Genomic DNA, 20,814 nt, shown 5'->3' with positions numbered 1-20,814 from the left:
AAATTCATACCCACAAACATTTCATAAAAATCGGACGTCTCCAATATATACAAATAAAATAAATAGCCCTAAAGATTGCCACCACATAAAGGACAGTAAGAGGAGAAAGTCCAATAATGAGCCACTGATCTTAAGTAGTCCCAAAAAAACGATATGTATCCAAGGCCGGTTAATATACTGTTAGCAGTCCCTGGTAAGTGGGTGTGTATTACCTTAATTTTTCAGGGTAAAGTCCCGGTATAGTAGACTCACAGGTTGCTCTGCTTCCGTGGAGATCCGTGTGTTTAGCCGTTATGGTCACATGCTTCGAAGCATCCAGACAGCTCCCACACATGTTACTAGTTAATTAGTTTATTGCGATGTGGGGGGCTTTCGGTTTAGGGGTAAATAGTTTAATTTAGTATATTTCGTTGTGGGGGGCTTGCAGTTTAGGGGTTAAAAGATTTATTATAGTGTGGGCGGTGTTGGGGTGCGGGGGAATAGAGGATAATAACTTTAATATAGTGGCAGCGATGTCGGGAGCGGCAGATAAGGGATTAATAACTTTAATATAGTATTTGCGATGCAGGAGGGCTTCGGTTTAGGGGTTAATAGGTAGTTTATGGGTGTTAGTGTACTTTGTAACATTTTAGTTATGAGTTTTATGTAACAGTTTTGTTGTGTAAAACTCATAACTACTGCTCCCGATTGCGAAACGGATCTTGTCGTTATAGGGTGTAACGCAAGCTTTTTAGCCTCACTGCAAAACTCGTAATGGCTGCACTATGGAAGTGCCATGAAAAAACGTAATTTTTACGTGTTCGGGACTGACGCTGCGTTACAGGCTAAAAGGCTTACGGTACAGCTATACAGACAAGACTTGTAATGGCTGCGTTGCTGTGTCAAAAGACGAACGCAAAACTCGTAATCTACCTGATTGTTTTTAAATGTCCAAATACTAAACTGCAATCATAAAACAGAATTTATGCTTACCTGATAAATTACTTTCTCCAACGGTGTGTCCGGTCCACGGCGTCATCCTTACTTGTGGGATATCTCTTCCCCAACAGGAAATGGCAAAGAGTTCCAGCAAAGCTGGCCATATAGTCCCTCCTAGGCTCCGCCCACCCCAGTCATTCGACCGACGGACAGGAGGAAATATATATAGGAGAAACCATATGGTACCGTGGTGACTGTAGTGAGAGAAAATAATTCATCAGACCTGATTAAAAAACCAGGGCGGGCCGTGGACCGGACACACCGTTGGAGAAAGTAATTTATCAGGTAAGCATAAATTCTGTTTTCTCCAACATTGGTGTGTCCGGTCCACGGCGTCATCCTTACTTGTGGGATCCAATACCAAAGCTTTAGGACACGGATGAAGGGAGGGAGCAAATCAGGTTACCTAAACGGAAGGCACCACAGCTTGCAAAACCTTTCTCCCAAAAATAGCCTCCGAAGAAGCAAAAGTATCAAATTTGTAAAATTTGGCAAAAGTGTGCAGTGAAGACCAAGTCGCTGCTTTACATATCTGGTCAACAGAAGCCTCGTTCTTGAAGGCCCATGTGGAAGCTACAGCCCTAGTGGAGTGAGCTGTGATTCTTTCAGGAGGCTGCCGTCCGGCAGTCTCATAAGCCAATCGGATGATGCTTTTAAGCCAAAAGGAAAGAGAGGTAGAAGTCGCTTTTTGACCTCTCCTTTTACCAGAATAAATAAACAAGGAAGATGTTTGTCTGAAATCTTTTGTAGCCTCTAAATAGAATTTTAGAGCACGGACTACGTCCAAATTGTGTAACAAACGTTCCTTCTTTGAAACTGGATTCGGACATAATATATATTTTTGTTAGAAACAACCTTAGGAAGAAAACCAGGCTTAGTACGCAAAACCACCTTATCTGCATGGAACACCAGATAGGGCGGAGAACACTGCAGAGCAGATAACTCTGAAACTCTTCTAGCAGAAGAAATTGCAACCAAAAACAAAACTTTCCAAGATAGTAACTTAATATCTATGGAATGTAAAGGTTCAAACGGAACCCCTTGAAGAACTGAAAGAACTAGATTTAGACTCCAGGGAGGAGTCAAAGGTCTGTAAACAGGCTTGATCCTAACCAAAGCCTGAACAAATGCTTGAACATCTGGCACAGCTGCCAGTCTTTTGTGTAGTAAGACAGATAAAGCAGAGATCTGTCCCTTTAGAGAACTTGCAGATAATCCTTTCTCCAAACTTTCTTGTAGAAAGGAGAGAATCTTAGGAATTTTTATCTTATTCCATGGGAATCCTTTGGATTCACACCAACAGATATATCTTTTCCATATTTTATGGTAAATCTTTCTAGTTACCAGTTTTCTGGCCTGAACCAGAGTATCTATCACAGAATCTGAAAACCCACGCTTCGATAGAATCAAGCATTCAATCTCCAAGCCGTCAGCTGGAGGGAGACCAGATTTGGATGTTCGAATGGACACTGAACAAGAAGGTCCTGTCTCAAAAGGTAGCTTCCATGGTGGAACCGATGACATATTCACCAGGTCTGCATACCAAGTCCTGCGTGGCCACGCAGGAGCTATCAAGATCACCGAGGCCCTCTCCTGATTGATCCTGGCTACCAGCCTGGGAATGAGAGGAAACGGTGGAAATACATAAGCTAGGTTGAAGGTCCAAGGTGCTACTAGTGCATCTACTAGAGTCGCCTTGGGATCCCTGGATCTGGACCCGTAGCAAGGAACCTTGAAGTTCTGACGAGACGCCATCAGATCCATGTCTGGAATGCCCCATAATTGAGTTATTTGGGCAAAGATCTCCGAATGGAGTTCCCACTCCCCCGGATGGAATGTCTGACGACTCAGAAAATCCGCCTCCCAGTTTTCCACACCTGGGATGTGGATCGCAGACAGGTGGCAGGAGTGATCCTCCGCCCATTGAATTATTTTGGTCACTTCCTTCATCGCCAGGGAACTCCTTGTTCCCCCCTGATGATTGATATACGCAACGGTCGTCATGTTGTCTGATTGGAACCTTATGAATCTGGCCTTTGCTAGTTGAGGCCAAGCCCTGAGAGCATTGAATATCGCTCTCAGTTCCAGAATGTTTATCGGGAGAAGAGACCATAGACCCTGAGCTTTCAGGGATTCCCAGACCGCGCCCCAGCCCACTAGACTGGCGTCGGTCGTGACAATGACCCACTCTGGTCTGCGGAAGCTCATTCCCTGGGACAGATGATCCAGGGTCAGCCACCAACGGAGTGAATCTCTGGTCTTCTGATCTACTTGAATCATTGGAGACAAGTCTGTATAGTCGCCATTCCACTGTTTGAGCATGCACAGTTGTAATGGTCTTAGATGAATTCGTGCAAAAGGAACTATGTCCATTGCTGCAACCATCAACCCTACTACTTCCATGCACTGCGCTATGGAAGGACGAGGAACAGAATGAAGAACTTGACAAGAGCTTAGAAGTTTTGACTTTCTGACCTCTGTCAGAAAAATCCTCATTTCTAAGGAATCTATTATTGTTCCCAAGAAGGGAACTCTTGTCGACGGAGACAGAGAACTTTTTTCTATGTTCACCTTCCATCCGTGTGATCTGAGAAAGGCCAGAACGATGTTTGTATGAGCCTTTGCTTTTGACAGGGACGACGCTTGTATTAGAATGTCGTCCAAGTAAGGTACTACTGCAATGCCCCTCGGTCTTAGAACCGCTAGAAGGGACCCTAGTACCTTTGTGAAAATCCTTGGAGCAGTGGCTAACCCGAATGGGAGGGCCACAAACTGGTAACGCTTGTCCAGAAAAGCGAACCTTAAGAACTGATGATGTTCTTTGTGGATAGGAATATGTAGGTACGCATCCTTTAGATCCACGGTAGTCATAAATTGACTTTCCTGGATAGTGGGTAGAATCGTTCGAATAGTTTCCATCTTGAACGATGGTACCCTGAGAAATTTGTTTAGGATCTTCAAATCCAAAATTGGTCTGAAAGTTCCCTCTTTTTTGGGAACTACGAACAGATTGGAATAAAATCCCATTCCTTGTTCCTTTATTGGAACTGGGTGTATCACTCCCATCTTTAACAGGTCTTCTACACAATGTAAGAACGCATGTCTCTTTATTTGGTTTGAGGATAAGTGAGACATGTGGAACCTTCCCCTTGGGGGTAGTTCCCTGAATTCCAGGAGATAACCCTGAGAAACTATTTCTAGCGCCCAGGGATCCTAAATATCTCTTGCCCAAGCCTGAGCAAAGAGAGAGAGTCTGCCCCCCACTAGATCCGGTCCCGGATCGGGGACTACTCCTTCATGCTGTTTTGTTAGTAGCGGCAGGCTTCTTGGCCTGCTTACCCTTGTTCCAGCCTTGCATCGGTTTCCAGGCTGGTTTGGGTTGTGAGGCATTACCCTCTTGCTTAGAGGATGCAGAATTAGAGGCCGGTCCGTTCCTGAAATTGCGAAAGGAACAAAAATTAGACTTATTTTTGGCCTTGAAAGGCCTATCTTGTGGAAGGGCATGGCCCTTTCCCCCAGTGATGTCTGAAATAATCTCTTTCAATTCTGGTCCAAATAGATTTTTACCTTTGAAAGGGATGTTAAGCAATTTTGTCTTGGATGACACATCCGCTGACCAAGACTTTAGCCAAAGCGCTCTGCGCGCCACGATAGCAAACCCTGAATTTTTCGTCGCTAATCTAGCTAATTACAAAGCGGCATCTAAAATAAAAGAGTTAGCCAACTTAAGTGCGTGAACTCTGTCCATAACCTCCTCATATGGAGTCTCTCTACTAAACGAGTTTTCTAGTTCCTCGAACCAGAACCACGCTGCTGTAGTGACAGGAACAATGCACGAAATGAGTTGTAGAAGGTAACCTTGCTGTACAAAAATCTTTTTAAGCAAACCCTCCAATTTTTTATCCATAGGATCTTTGAAAGCACAACTATCTTCGATAGGAATAGTAGTGCGTTTGTTTAGAGTAGAAACTGCCCCCTCGACCTTAGGGACTGTCTGCCATAAGTCCTTTCTGGGGTCGACCATAGGAAATAATTTCTTAAATATAGGGGGGGGGAACAAAAGGTATGCCGGGCTTTTCCCACTCCTTATTTACTATGTCCGCCACCCGCTTGGGTATAGGAAAAGCGTCGGGGTGCACCGGAACCTCTAGGAACTTGTCCATCTTGCATAATTTCTCTGGAATGACCAAGTTGTCACAATCATCCAGAGTAGATAACACCTCCTTAAGCAGTGCGCGGAGATGTTCTAATTTAAATTTAAATGTCACAACATCAGGTTCAGCTTGTTGAGAAATTTTTACTGAATCTGAAATTTCCCCATCTGACAAAACCTCCCTCATGGCCCCTTCAGATTGGTGTGAGGGTATGACAGAACAATTATCCTCAGCGCCCTCCTGCTCTTCAGTGTTTAAAACAGAGCAATCGCGCTTTCTCTGATAAGTAGGCATTTTGGATAAAATATTTGCTATGGAGTTATCCATTACAGCCGTTAATTGTTGCATGGTAATAAGCATTGGCGCACTAGATGTACTAGGGGCCTCCTGTGTGGGCAAAACTGGTGTAGACACAGTAGGAGATGATGTAGTATCATGTTTACTCCCCTCATCTGAGGAATCATCTTGGGCAATTTCATTATCTGTGGCAGTACTGTCCTTACTTTGTTTGGACGCTATTGCACAATTATCACATAAATTTAAATGGGGAGACACATTGGCTTTCATACATATAGAACATAGCTTATCCGAAGGCACAGACATGTTAAACAGGCTTAAACTTGTCAACAAAGCACAAAAAACGTTTTAAAACAAAACCGTTACTGTCTCTTTAAATTTTAAACAGAAAACACTTTATTACTGAATATGAGAAAAAGTATGAAGGAATTGTTCAAAAATTACCAAAATTTCACCACAGTGTCTTAAGAGTATTGCACACCAAATTTCAGAGCTTTAACCCTTAAAATAACGGAACCGGAGCCGTTTACAAATTTAACCCCTATACAGTCCCAGCTATAGCCTTTGCTGAGACCCAACCAAGCCCAGAGGGGAATACGATACCAATTGACGCCTTCTAGAAGCTTTTCCAGCAAATTTCAGATCCTCACACATGCATCTGCATGCCATGCTCTCAAAAAACAACTGCGCAGTAATGGCGCGAAAATGAGGCTCAGTCTACAACTAGGAAGGCCTGCCGTTTAATAAACGTTCCCCAAGTTTATAAATGCGAATTGTCAGCATAAATATGAATAAAATGCCCAAATAAAGCAATCGATTTAGCCCATAAAAATGTCTACCAGTTTTTTAGCCCATATTAAGCCCTTTATTCTGTTTGTTTGACTAAGAAAATGGCTTACCGGTCCCCATGAGGGGAAATGACAGCCTTCCAGCATTACATGGTCTTGTTAGAAATATGGCTAGTCATACCTTAAGCAGAAAAGTCTGCTAACTGTTTCCCCCAACTGAAGTTACTTCATCTCAACAGTCCTATGTGGAAACAGCAATCGATTTTAGTTACTGTCTGCTAAAATCATCTTCCTCTCACAAACAGAAATCTTCATAATTTTCTGTTTCAGAGTAAATAGTACATACCAGCACTATTTTAAAATAACAAACACTTGATAGAAGAATAAAAACTACATTTAAACACCAAAAAACTCTTAACCATCTCCGTGGAGATGTTGCCTGTGCAACGGCAAAGAGAATGACTGAGGTGGGCGGAGCCTAGGAGGGACTATATGGCCAGCTTTGCTGGGACTCTTTGCCATTTCCTGTTGGGGAAGAGATATCCCACAAGTAAGGATGACGCCGTGGACCGGACACACCAATGTTGGAGAAATTAAGATTATTTTCATATTTACAGGAGCATGAAACAATCAGTTCTTACAGTCCTCTATCCAATTGGTCTTGCACAATAAATTACTTATTTCCCAATTTGTATGGAATTTAACACTTTCATTTTTTCTCCAAGTGCCTGGATTGCATCCCAAGAAATCCATGCCCACTCATAACCTATGGCTCCAATGAGAGCACATTTTCCAGGACTTAAACACATTGAGGGACTATAGTTAATAAAATACTTTCAAGAAAAACAGCTGCTTGGAAACAGAACAAAATATCTGTTTAGCAATGAGTTGCAAGTGGAGTTTTATTACAGCTAATTCAGCATCTAAGTATCACTGATAAATGTACTCTGACTGGCCTTGTACAGATTGCACATATTACAGTGAAGATAACTGGATAAGCAACAAACGTGCATTCCAAGAATCACAAAACTGTATCTTTGCTATTACCACACCTACATCCTACATGAAATGAAACTTTTGAAATCATTTTATCATTAAAAGAACTGCAAACAGCATTTAAGGAACATTTGTAAGCAGATAGATTGGGTAAAAATTGAAGCTCCCGGCTAGCTATTTATTGCATATTACTGTGTGAGTACTGACAAGGTTCACTTTGGTCCATGTGTAAAGGCAGCATAAGCTAAATCAAAACCTTTCCAAACCTCTGATTTCTCACAATACCTGCTCAGAAGTGATTACTTTCATGGTATAAACACAATCCTGACAGTAGAAAGTGTTAAAAACAAATACCATCTCACCTTCTTTTTTTTTAAGTAGCAAGTCCATTTTTACCCAATACATCTAAACATTTTAGATGGGCTTAAAGGGCCAGTAAATACAGTAGAATTAACAAATGCATAATAAAAAGACAATGCAATAGCACTTAGGCCTCTATTTATCAAAGTCTGGAGGACCTGATCCGACAGTGCGGATCAGGTCCGCCAGACCTCGCTGAATATGGAGAGCAATAAGCTCTCCGTATTCAGCATTGCACCAGCAGCTCACAATCGGCCGCCAGCAGGGGGTGTCAATCAACCCGATCGTACTTGATCGGGTTGAAATGCGGCGATGTCTGTCCGCCTGCTCAGAGCAGGCAGACAGGTTATGGAGCAGCGGTCTTTAGACCGCTGCTTCATAACTGGTGTTTCTGGCGAGCCTGCAGGCTCGCCAGAAACACGGGGCCTCAAGCTCTATCCGGAGCTTGATAGATATGCCCCTTAGTCTGAACATCAAATGAGAAGTAGATTTTTTTCTGACAAATTTCAGTTATATTTATTTCCACTCCTCCTGTATCATGTGACAGCCATCAGCCAATAACAAATGCATATAGGTATATTCTGTGAATTCTTGCACATGCTCAATAAGGAGATGGTGACTCAAAAAGTGTAAATATAAAAAGATTGTGCACATTTTGTTAATGGAAGTAAATTGGAAAGTCGTATAACATTGCATATTCTATCTGAATCATAAAAGTTTAATTTTGACTTGAGTGCCCCTTTAAAAGCAGTTACAACTAGCTCCCTCTAGGTACACAAAATAGGGACAAAGATGTACAGCAGGGTCAGCTGGTGGGACTTACAACAAATATTGCATGACAGCTGCAGTTGGCACAACAAACAACTGAACTACTACATAACATTTAAATCATTTTTAAAGTAAGAGTAAGACAAATTTTTGGTTCAGAACCTTGGTAGCGCTTGCTGATTGGCGGCTAAATGTAGCCACCAATCAGCAAGCTCTACCCAGGTGCTGAACCAAAGATGTGCCAGCTCCTAAGCCTACATTACTTATTTTTCAAATAAAGATAGCAAGAGAATGAAGAAAAAAACATAATTTATGTAAGAACTTACCTGATAAATTCATTTCTTTCATATTAACAAGAGTCCATGAGCTAGTGACGTATGGGATATACATTCCTACCAGGAGGGGCAAAGTTTCCCAAACCTTAAAATGCCTATAAATACACCCCTCACCACACCCACAAATCAGTTTAACGAATAGCCAAGAAGTGGGGTGATAAGAAAAAAAGTGCGAAGCATATAAAATAAGGAATTGGAATAATTGTGCTTTATACAAAAAAATCATAACCACCACAAAAAAGGGTGGGCCTCATGGACTCTTGTTAATATGAAAGAAATGAATTTATCAGGTAAGTTCTTACATAAATTATGTTTTCTTTCATGTAATTAACAAGAGTCCATGAGCTAGTGACGTATGGGATAATGACTACCCAAGATGTGGATCTTTCCACACAAGAGTCACTAGAGAGGGAGGGATAAAATAAAGACAGCCAATTCCTGCTGAAAATAATCCACACCCAAAATAAAGTTTAACGAAAAACATAAGCAGAAGATTCAAACTGAAACCGCTGCCTGAAGAACTTTTCTACCAAAAACTGCTTCAGAAGAAGAAAATACATCAAAATGGTAGAATTTAGTAAAAGTATGCAAAGAGGACCAAGTTGCTGCTTTGCAGATCTGGTCAACTGAAGCTTCATTCCTAAACGCCCAGGAAGTGGATACTGACCTAGTAGAATGAGCTGTAATTCTCTGAGGCGGAATTTTACCCGACTCAACATAGGCAAGATGAATTAAAGATTTCAACCAAGATGCCAAAGAAATGGCAGAAGCTTTCTGGCCTTTCCTAGAACCGGAAAAGATAACAAATAGACTAGAAGTCTTACGGAAAGATTTCGTAGCTTCAACATAATATTTCAAAGCTCTAACAACATCCAAAGAATGCAACGATTTCTCCTTAGAATTCTTAGGATTAGGACATAATGAAGGAACCACAATTTCTCTACTAATGTTGTTGGAATTCACAACTTTAGGTAAAAATTCAAAAGAAGTTCGCAACACCGCCTTATCCTGATGAAAAATCAGAAAAGGAGACTCACAAGAAAGAGCAGATAATTCAGAAACTCTTCTAGCAGAAGAGATGGCCAAAAGGAACAAAACTTTCCAAGAAAGTAATTTAATGTCCAATGAATGCATAGGTTCAAACGGAGGAGCTTGAAGAGCCCCTAGAACCAAATTCAAACTCCAAGGAGGAGAAATTGACTTAATGACAGGGTTTATACGAACCAAAGCTTGTACAAAACAATGAATATCAGGAAGAATAGCAATCTTTCTGTGAAAAAGAACAGAAAGAGCGGAGATTTGTCCTTTCAAAGAACTTGCGGACAAACCCTTATCTAAACCATCCTGAAGAAACTGTAAAATTCTCGGTATTCTAAAAGAATGCCAAGAAAAATGATGAGAAAGACACCAAGAAATATAAGTCTTCCAGACTCTATAATATATCTCTCGAGATACAGATTTACGAGCCTGTAACATAGTATTAATCACGGAGTCAGAGAAACCTCTTTGACCAAGAATCAAGCGTTCAATCTCCATACCTTTAAATTTAAGGATTTCAGATCCGGATGGAAAAAAGGACCTTGCGACAGAAGGTCTGGTCTTAACGGAAGAGTCCATGGTTGGCAAGATGCCATCCGGACAAGATCCGCATACCAAAACCTGTGAGGCCATGCCGGAGCTATTAGCAGAACAAACGAGCATTCCCTCAGAATCTTGGAGATTACTCTTGGAAGAAGAACTAGAGGCGGAAAGATATAGGCAGGATGATACTTCCAAGGAAGTGATAATGCATCCACTGCCTCCGCCTGAGGATCCCGGGATCTGGACAGATACCTGGGAAGTTTCTTGTTTAGATGAGAGGCCTAAAGCAAAGGAATATAGAGGGCGCTAAAAGCTAAGTTCTCCACCACATTTAGTCAATTATGGAAATAAACACAATGGATTTAGGGTAACAACTTTACTATTGGATAAAATTAAAATGCAAATTTATTACAATACAATACATAAGAAAAAATAAAGGGACGTCTCCCTGATTTTAAAAAATATTAAAAAAGGACTGGAGTACCACCTTAAAAATATTTAAAAAAGGTATTTTGCATATGTTTGATTTGATACAATATAAATAAAGGTATCAGTCAAACTAAAAAACAGTCTGTCCCAATTTAGGATATATGGTTACAAAGTATCTTATAATAGCTGTTCACCAAATGTAGCAACTGTGACAGATAGGGTCGGCGTGAAAATCTTTAGAATATAGCCCCCTTTAGACGATGGAAGACACCTTAGTATCAGATCTTTTTTTTCTTCTTACTCACACTTTCTTTTCAGAGTAGCTTGCTGACGATTTTTTGGCTCACGGCTTTGGAGATTGGACACAGGCAAACAGCGTCTCCCAATGTTGATCACCTTTGCTGGTGTCGGCTGAACCCGGTCAGCGTGAATGAAGACTGCTCGTTACTCCAGCGTTTGTAGTGCGCCAAATTGATCCCAATACAAAGGGGATAAAAGAGATTCACACACCCGCACTTAGCGTGATACACGCGCGGGCAAGGATATAGAAAGCTAGGTACCTAGATTTTCAAATTGTGATTAAAGTCCTTAGCAGGATACAACACAGATACAATCTACGCGTTTCACCCGTTAGATAGGGCTTTTTCAAGATACTCGTTGTTCCCGGGATGGAATTTAAATATCCGCTGAAGTGTGTTCATTGGTTGTTGCTCTTTTTTGTTTAAGGTGGAAGTTGATCAGAGTTGATTTTTCTTAAGGTGGATTTATTCTAATGTCCTCGTGTTCTCATCAAAAAGGTCACAGCATCACATATTGTATAATGGTTTTACTAAACCAATTTTAAAATTTAAAAAAGTTTTCCAGACCCAACTGCAAATTATATTAAAAAATTTATTAAGGTGATACAACCAGAGGTGGTATTCCATAATAAAATACAAAAATATATATTTTCTCTATAAGCTATAAATATCAAAAATATATTATTGTTTAAAATAAAATTGTAGTACATATGTCAAAAAGGTTAATAGTCTATTAGTTTATTAAAAAATTAGTTTATTAAAAAAAAAATTAAATTTATACAGTAGGTGGGTTTCTCTATTATTAAGTCAATGCCTATTCTTATAAAACCAATTTTCAACTCAAAATTTATAACCAATTATTTCTATATCTGAAATAAAAAGATATAGAAATAATTGGTTATAAATTTTGAGTTGAAAATTGGTTTTATAAGAATAGGCATTGACTTAATAATAGAGAAACCCACCTACTGTATAAATTTAAATTTTTTTTTAATAAACTAATTTTTTAATAAACTAATAGACTATTAACCTTTTTGACATATGTACTACAATTTTATTTTAAACAATAATATATTTTTGATATTTATAGCTTATAGAGAAAATATATATTTTTGTATTTTATTATGGAATACCACCTCTGGTTGTATCACCTTAATAAATTTTTTAATATAATTTGCAGTTGGGTCTGGAAAACTTTTTTAAATTTTAAAATTGGTTTAGTAAAACCATTATACAATATGTGATGCTGTGACCTTTTTGATGAGAACACGAGGACATTAGAATAAATCCACCTTAAGAAAAATCAACTCTGATCAACTTCCACCTTAAACAAAAAAGAGCAACAACCAATGAACACACTTCAGCGGATATTTAAATTCCATCCCGGGAACAACGAGTATCTTGAAAAAGCCCTATCTAACGGGTGAAACGCGTAGATTGTATCTGTGTTGTATCCTGCTAAGGACTTTAATCACAATTTGAAAATCTAGGTACCTAGCTTTCTATATCCTTGCCCGCGCGTGTATCACGCTAAGTGCGGGTGTGTGAATCTCTTTTATCCCCTTTGTATTGGGATCAATTTGGCGCACTACAAACGCTGGAGTAACGAGCAGTCTTCATTCACGCTGACCGGGTTCAGCCGACACCAGCAAAGGTGATCAACATTGGGAGACGCTGTTTGCCTGTGTCCAATCTCCAAAGCCGTGAGCCAAAAAATCGTCAGCAAGCTACTCTGAAAAGAAAGTGTGAGTAAGAAGAAAAAAAAGATCTGATACTAAGGTGTCTTCCATCGTCTAAAGGGGGCTATATTCTAAAGATTTTCACGCCGACCCTATCTGTCACAGTTGCTACATTTGGTGAACAGCTATTATAAGATACTTTGTAACCATATATCCTAAATTGGGACAGACTGTTTTTTAGTTTGACTGATACCTTTATTTATATTGTATCAAATCAAACATATGCAAAATACCTTTTTTAAATATTTTTAAGGTGGTACTCCAGTCCTTTTTTAATATTTTTTAAAATCAGGGAGACGTCCCTTTATTTTTTCTTATGTATTGTATTGTAATAAATTTGCATTTTAATTTTATCCAATAGTAAAGTTGTTACCCTAAATCCATTGTGTTTATTTCCATAATTGACTAAATGTGGTGGAGAACTTAGCTTTTAGCGCCCTCTATATTCCTTTGCTTTAGATTTAATTGTCACAGTCCCGGGGTGACTGTTCTAGAGTGGTTAAGGTTTTTCCTTTAGGAATTAGCGCCATATTTCTTTGTTTATCCTTAGATGAGAGGCCATCAGATCTATCTCTGGGAGCCCCCACATTTGAACAATCTGAAGAAATACCTCTGGGTGAAGAGACCATTCGCCCGGATGCAACGTTTGGCGACTGAGATAATCCGCTTCCCAATTGTCTACACCTGGGATATGAACCGCAGAGATTAGACAGGAGCTGGATTCCGCCCAAACCAAAATTCGAGATACTTCTTTCATAGCCAGAGGACTGTGAGTCCCTCCTTGATGATTGATGTATGCCACAGTTGTGACATTGTCTGTCTGAAAACAAATGAACGATTCTCTCTTCAGAAGAGGCCAAAACTGAAGAGCTCTGAAAATTGCACGGAGTTCCAAGATATTGATCGGTAATCTCACCTCCTGAGATTCCCAAACTCCTTGTGCCGTCAGAGATCCCCACACAGCTCCCCAACCTGTGAGACTTGCATCTGTTGAAATTACAGTCCAGGTCGGAAGAACAAAAGAAGCCCCCTGAATTAAACGAAGGTGATCTGTCCACCACGTTAGAGGGTGTCGAACAATCGGTTTTAAAGATATTAATTGATATATCTTCGTGTAATCCCTGCACCATTGGTTCAGCATACAGAGCTGAAGAGGTCGCATGTGAAAACGAGCAAAGGGGATCGCGTCCGATGCAGCAGTCATAAGACCTAGAATTTCCATGCATAAGGCTACCGAAGGGAATGATTGAGACTGAAGGTTTCGACAAGCTGTAATCAATTTTAGACGTCTCTTGTCTGTTAAAGACAGAGTCATGGACACTGAATCTATCTGGAAACCCAGAAAGGTTACCCTTGTTTGAGGAATCAAAGAACTTTTTGGTAAATTGATCCTCCAACCATGATCTTGAAGAAACAACACAAGTCGATTCGTATGAGACTCTGCTAAATGTAAAGACTGAGCAAGTACCAAGATATCGTCCAAATAAGGAAATACCACAATACCCTGTTCTCTGATTACAGACAGAAGGGCACCGAGAATCTTTGTGAAAATTCTTGGAGCTGTAGCAAGGCCAAACGGTAGAGCCACAAATTGGTAATGCTTGTCTAGAAAAGAGAATCTCAGGAACTGATAATGATCTGGATGAATCGGAATATGCAGATATGCATCCTGTAAATCTATTGTGGACATATAATTCCCTTGCTGAAAAAAAGGCAATATAGTCCTTACAGTTACCATCTTGAACGTTGGTATCCTTACATAACGATTCAATAATTTTAGATCCAGAACTGGTCTGAAGGAATTCTCCTTCTTTGGTACAATGAAGAGATTTGAATAAAACCCCATCCCCTGTTCCAGAACTGGAACTGGCATAATTACTCCAGCCAACTCTAGATCTGAAACACAATTCAGAAATGCTTGAGCTTTCACTGGATTTACTGGGACACGGGAAAGAAAAAATCTCTTTGCAGGAGGTCTCATCTTGAAACCAATTCTGTACCCTTCTGAAACAATGTTCTGAATCCAAAGATTGTGAACAGAATTGATCCAAATTTCTTTGAAAAAACGTAACCTGCCCCCTACCAGCTGAACTGGAATGAGGGCCGTACCTTCATGTGAACTTAGAAGCAGGCTTTGCCTTTCTAGCAGGCTTGGATTTATTCCAGACTGGAGATGGTTTCCAAACTGAAACTGCTCCTGAGGACGAAGGATCAGGCTTTTGTTCTTTGTTGAAACGAAAGGAACGAAAACGATTGTTAGCCCTGTTTTTACCTTTAGATTTTTTATCCTGTGGTAAAAAAGTTCCTTTCCCACCAGTAACAGTTGAAATAATAGAATCCAACTGAGAACCAAATAATTTGTTTCCCTGGAAAGAAATGGAAAGTAGAGTTGATTTAGAAGCCATATCAGCATTCCAGGTCTTAAGCCATAAAGCTCTTCTGGCTAAGATAGCCAGAGACATAAACCTAACATCAACTCTAATAATATCAAAAATGGCATCACAGATAAAATTATTAGCATGCTGGAGAAGAATAATAATATCATGAGAATCACGATTTGTTACTTGTTGCGCTAGAGTTTCCAACCAAAAAGTTGAAGCTGCAGCAACATCAGCCAATGATATAGCAGGTCTAAGAAGATTACCTGAACATAGATAAGCTTTTCTTAGAAAAGATTCAATTTTTCTATCTAAAGGATCCTGAAACGAGGTACCATCTGACATAGGAATGGTAGTACGTTTAGCAAGGGTAGAAATAGCCCCATCAACTTTAGGGATTTTGTCCCAAAATTCTAACCTGTCAGGCGGAACAGGATATAATTGCTTAAAACGTTTAGAAGGAGTAAATGAATTACCCAATTTATCCCATTCCTTGGAAATTACTGCAGAAATAGCATTAGGAACAGGAAAGACTTCTGGAATAACCGCAGGAGCTTTAAAAACCTTATCCAAACGTATAGAATTAGTATCAAGAGGACTAGAATCCTCTATTTCTAAAGCAATTAGTACTTCTTTAAGTAAAGAGCGAATAAATTCCATCTTAAATAAATATGAAGATTTATCAGCATCAATCTCTGAGATAGAATCCTCTGAACCAGAAGAGTCCAAAGAATCAGAATGATGGTGTTCATTTAAAAATTCATCTGTAGAGAGAGAAGATTTAAAAGACTTTTTACGTTTACTAGAAGGAGAAATAACAGACAAAGCCTTCTTTATGGATTCAGAAACAAAATCTCTTATGTTATCAGGAACATTCTGCACCTTAGATGTTGAGGGAACTGCAACAGGCAATGGTACATCACTAAAGGAAATATTATCTGCTTTAACAAGTTTGTCATGACAATTATTACAAACAACAGCTGGAGGAATAGCTACCAAAAGTTTACAGCAGATACACTTAGCTTTGGTAGATCCAGCAGGCAGTGGTTTTCCTGTAGTATCTTCTGGCTCAGATGCAACGTGAGACATCTTGCAATATGTAAGAGAAAAAACAACATATAAAGCAAAATAGATCAAATTCCTTATAAGACAGTTTCAGGAATGGGAAAAAATGCCAAATATCAAGCTTCTAGCAACCAGAAGCAAATGAAAAATGAGACTGAAATAATGTGGAGACAAAAGCGACGCCCATATTTTTTAGCGCCAAATAAGACGCCCACATTATTTGGCGCCTAAATGCTTTTGGCGCCAAAAATGACGCCACATCCGGAACGCCGACATTTTTGGCGCAAAATAACGTCAAAAAATGACGCAACTTCCGGCGACACGTATGACGCCGGAAACGGAAAAGAATTTTTGCGCCAAAAAAGTCCGCGCCAAGAATGACGCAATAAAATGAAGCATTTTCAGCCCCCGCGAGCCTAACAGCCCACAGGGAAAAAAGTCAAATTTTTGAGGTAAGAAAAATATGATAATTCAATGCATAATCCCAAATATGAAACTGACTGTCTGAAAATAAGGAAAGTTGAACATTCTGAGTCAAGGCAAATAAATGTTTGAATACATATATTTAGAACTTTATAAATAAAGTGCCCAACCATAGCTTAGAGTGTCACAGAAAATAAGACTTACTTACCCCAGGACACTCATCTACATGTTTGTAGAAAGCCAAACCAGTACTGAAACGAGAATCAGTAGAGGTAATGGTAAATATAAGAGTATATCGTCGATCTGAAAAGGGAGGTAAGAGATGAATCTCTACGACCGATAACAGAGAACCTTATGAAATAGACCCCGTAGAAGGAGATCACTGCATTCAATAGGCAATACTCTCTTCACATCCCTCTGACATTCACTGCACGCTGAGAGGAAAACCGGGCTCCAACTTGCTGCGGAGCGCATATCAACGTAGAATCTAGCACAAACTTACTTCACCACCTCCCTTGGAGGCAAAGTTTGTAAAAACTGATTTGTGGGTGTGGTGAGGGGTGTATTTATAGGCATTTTAAGGTTTGGGAAACTTTGCCCCTCCTGGTAGGAATGTATATCCCATACGTCACTAGCTCATGGACTCTTGTTAATTACATGAAAGAAATTATAATAGGAGTAAATTAGAAAGTTGCTTAAAATTGCATGCTCTATCTGAATCGTGAAAGAAAAAATGTGGGGTTTGTGTCCCTTTTAACCGTTGAAAGTGCATATTTGTAAATATGTACTATAATTTGCAGTTGTTTGTATAATTCTGAATGCATTATGCACATTATAGGAAAAGGATACTACTAAAAAGAGTACAGGAAGACTTACTCTTAATAAGAATACACAACTTAGCACTCAAGGTCTATAACTTGCAGATCAAGTATAGTGAGAACAGCATGTGCTAACGGATCTGTGAAACTAAATTTAAACATAACTTTTATTAAATATATTGTAAAAATAGGAGATAAATTTAAAGCACACTTAAGTACCCTTATGTAGTCAAAGTCTTTATATAAAACTTAAATATTGTGTCAAGTTTGAAATATAGGCTGGAGCTCCGTAAGATTATTTGTTGATATAGCTGAAATCAAGCCTCTTAGTGTTGTACAAGTCTCATAAGGTTTAGTACAGTAGTAATTTAACAATACCTGTCAGACTAAAGGTTATTTGTAGGTTTATAAAGTACTGTATTCACAATACTTATTATTGAGTAGAAGATAACCTTATAATGTCCGACAGAGTAATAAGGTTATTTATCACTAGGCACAATAATTACAGCTGAATCTGGTTAATCTCTGTTCTTGGTTTTATAGGTCCAGGCTATGTATAATATACAGGCTAAATGTGGTGTTGTTCGATAGTGGTTCAATAATACAACGTCAAAGTAAGGGTTAGTTATGAGTTTATAAAGTGCTGTATAATCAGCGCTTCTAAGTTTACAAAGTACTGTATTCTCAGTACTTCTATTCCTTAACAGATACCCTTAATAATGTTTGACAGAGTAGCACACGTCTTTATCGTTTATCACAGTTGTTGAATTTAGCTATAGTTATTATTCTATTCTTAGTGCTAATAGTCCAAAAAGAATTAACACTTTGTATAATACAAGCCTTAGTTAAATTATGTAACACAATAACTGCAGTCGGATCGTATTGTGTATGGTAGGTTTAATACGAATACACTGATATTAACATCTTAGAGTCATTAGTTGTTTATTCAGTCTCTTATACATGTATCATTGTTAGGAGACACATCCTTCTGGGATACCTCAACGGTAGTTTTATTAAGTATTAGGTATCTTTCATAGTACCTTGTGGTTTTTAGTCACAGACAATCATTCAGTGTGTATTAAACCTTAAAAATGGCTTGTATCAGTTATTTTGTGCTTCTGTACTATATTTCACAGTTTCCGTACAATACACAGAGATTATCACCTTGTATTATATCAGCCTTTACTCCTGGGACAACTTAACAGTGGTTATTTTAGGTGTTGATCGCTTTGATAGTATCTTATATATTTACATTACAAACACTCATGCAGTATAGATTCAGTCTTATAAACGGCTGATATATAGTACTGAAGCACAAAATAACTGAGACAAGCCGTTTTTAAGGTTTAATACACACTGAATGATTGTCTGTAACTAAAAACCACAAGGTACTATGAAAGAAATACTTAAAGGGACACTGAACCCAATTTTTTCTTTCATGATTCAGATAGAGCATGCAATTTTAAGCAACTTTCTAATTTACTCCTATTATCAATTTTTCTTTGTTCTCTTGCTATCTTTATTTGAAAAAGAAGGCATCTAAGCTAAGGAGCCAGCAAATTTGTGGTTCAGAACCATGGACAGCACTTGTTTATTGGTGCTGTCCAACCAGCAAGGACAACCCAGGTTGTTCACCAAAAATGGGCCGGCATCTAAACTTACATTCTTGCTTTTCAAATAAAGATACCAAGAGAATGAAGAAAATTTGATAATAGGAGTAAATTAGAAAGTTGCTTAAAATTGCATGCTCTATCTGAATCACGAAAGAAAAAATTTGGGTTCAATGTCCCTTTAATAAAACTACCGTTAAGGTATCCCAGAAGGATGTGTCTCCTAATAAAGACACATGTATAAGAGACTGAATAAACAACTAATGACTCTAAGATGTTAATATCAGTGTATTCGTATTAAACCTACCATACATAATACGATCCGACTGCAGTTATTGTGTTACATAATTTAACTATGGCTTGTATTATACAAAGTGTTAATTCTTTTTGGACTATTAGCACTAAGAATAGAATAATAACTATAGCTAAATTCAACAACTGTGATAAACGATAGAGACGTGTGCTACTCTGTCAAACATTATTAAGGGTATCTATTAAGGAATAGAAGTACTGAGAATACAGTACTTTGTAAACTTAGAAGCGCTGATTATACAGCACTTTATAAACTCATAACTAACCCTTACTTTGACGTTGTATTATTGAACCACTATCGAACAACACCACATTTAGCCTGTATATTATACATAGCCTGGACCTATAAAACCAAGAACAGAGATTAACCAGATTCAGCTGTAATTATTGTGCCTAGTGATAAATACCCTTATTACTCTGTCGGACATTATAAGGTTATCTTCTACTCAATAATAAGTATTGTGAATACAGTACTTTATAAACCTACAAATAACCTTTAGTCTGACAGGTATTGTTAAATTACTACTGTACTAAATCTTATGAGACCTGTACAACACTAAGAGGCTTGATTTCAGCTATATCAACAAATAATCTTACGGAGCTCCAGCCTATATTTCAAACTTGACACAATATTTAAGTTTTATATAAAGACCTTAACTACATAAGGGTACTTAAGTGTGCTTTTAATTTATCTCCTATTTTTCAATATATATAATAAAAGTTATGTTTTAATTTAGTTTCACAAGTCCGTTAGCACATGCTGTTCTCACTATACTTGATCTGAAAGTTATAGACCTTGAGTGCTGAGTTGTGTATTCTTATTAAGAGTAAGTCTTCCCGTACTCTTTTTAGTAGTATCAATTGCCTCAATACACCAGCACCCTTACCCTATACTATTAAGAAAACTTAATTCTTCTGCTCACATAAAGGGTTACCATTAAGGTTTAGTGCTAACTGAAAACAAGTGCCATTGGTTCCTTTGTTGAAAACATTATAGGAAAAGGTCTGTAACATAAATTACATGTAAAGTGGACTGTCTCTGGATATGAATCATATGTCGGCACTATACGAACCCAGAGGCAGAACTTTTTTTCACTTTCTGCGATGAGATTTTTTTAAGTGAAAAATTTTCTGCAGCTCATATTTAAATAAAATAAAATGTTAAATTAGGCAGTTACACTTAAGCACACGTTTAATTGCAATGTGTTGATTAACTGGAGAATAAAGCAATTTTAAAAGTTTTATAATATAGTGCAGTAGTTGAAAATTGGATTGCAAATTAGATGCAGCCAAAACAATAAATTGTCTCTTGAATAAAAAGAATTCTATACTCTTGGTCTAATATATAAATCTACTGCATATTCAAACAACACTTTGCTCTGGATGCACTGTGATAAGGAAAACTTACACTGTGCAGCAACAGCACAGTGCTGTTTGAAGAGAACAGCCTGATGTGGAGCAGTGCTGCAAAGTTAAATCAGTAA

General features: G+C 38.5%; 1 protein-coding gene across 2 annotated transcripts in view; it reads right to left on the bottom strand.

Moving 5' to 3' along the window:
• Positions 1-20,814, bottom strand: part of TRDMT1 (tRNA aspartic acid methyltransferase 1) — a 425,365-nt gene that overhangs the window by 257,384 nt on the left and 147,167 nt on the right. The gene's annotated exons all lie outside the window — the stretch shown is intronic.

This window comes from Bombina bombina, chromosome 5 (genome assembly GCF_027579735.1).
Source record: "Bombina bombina isolate aBomBom1 chromosome 5, aBomBom1.pri, whole genome shotgun sequence".
Classification (NCBI taxonomy): domain Eukaryota; kingdom Metazoa; phylum Chordata; class Amphibia; order Anura; family Bombinatoridae; genus Bombina; species Bombina bombina.
Note: the sequence above shows the minus strand (reverse complement) of the source record. Positions and strands in the feature narration are given on the sequence as shown.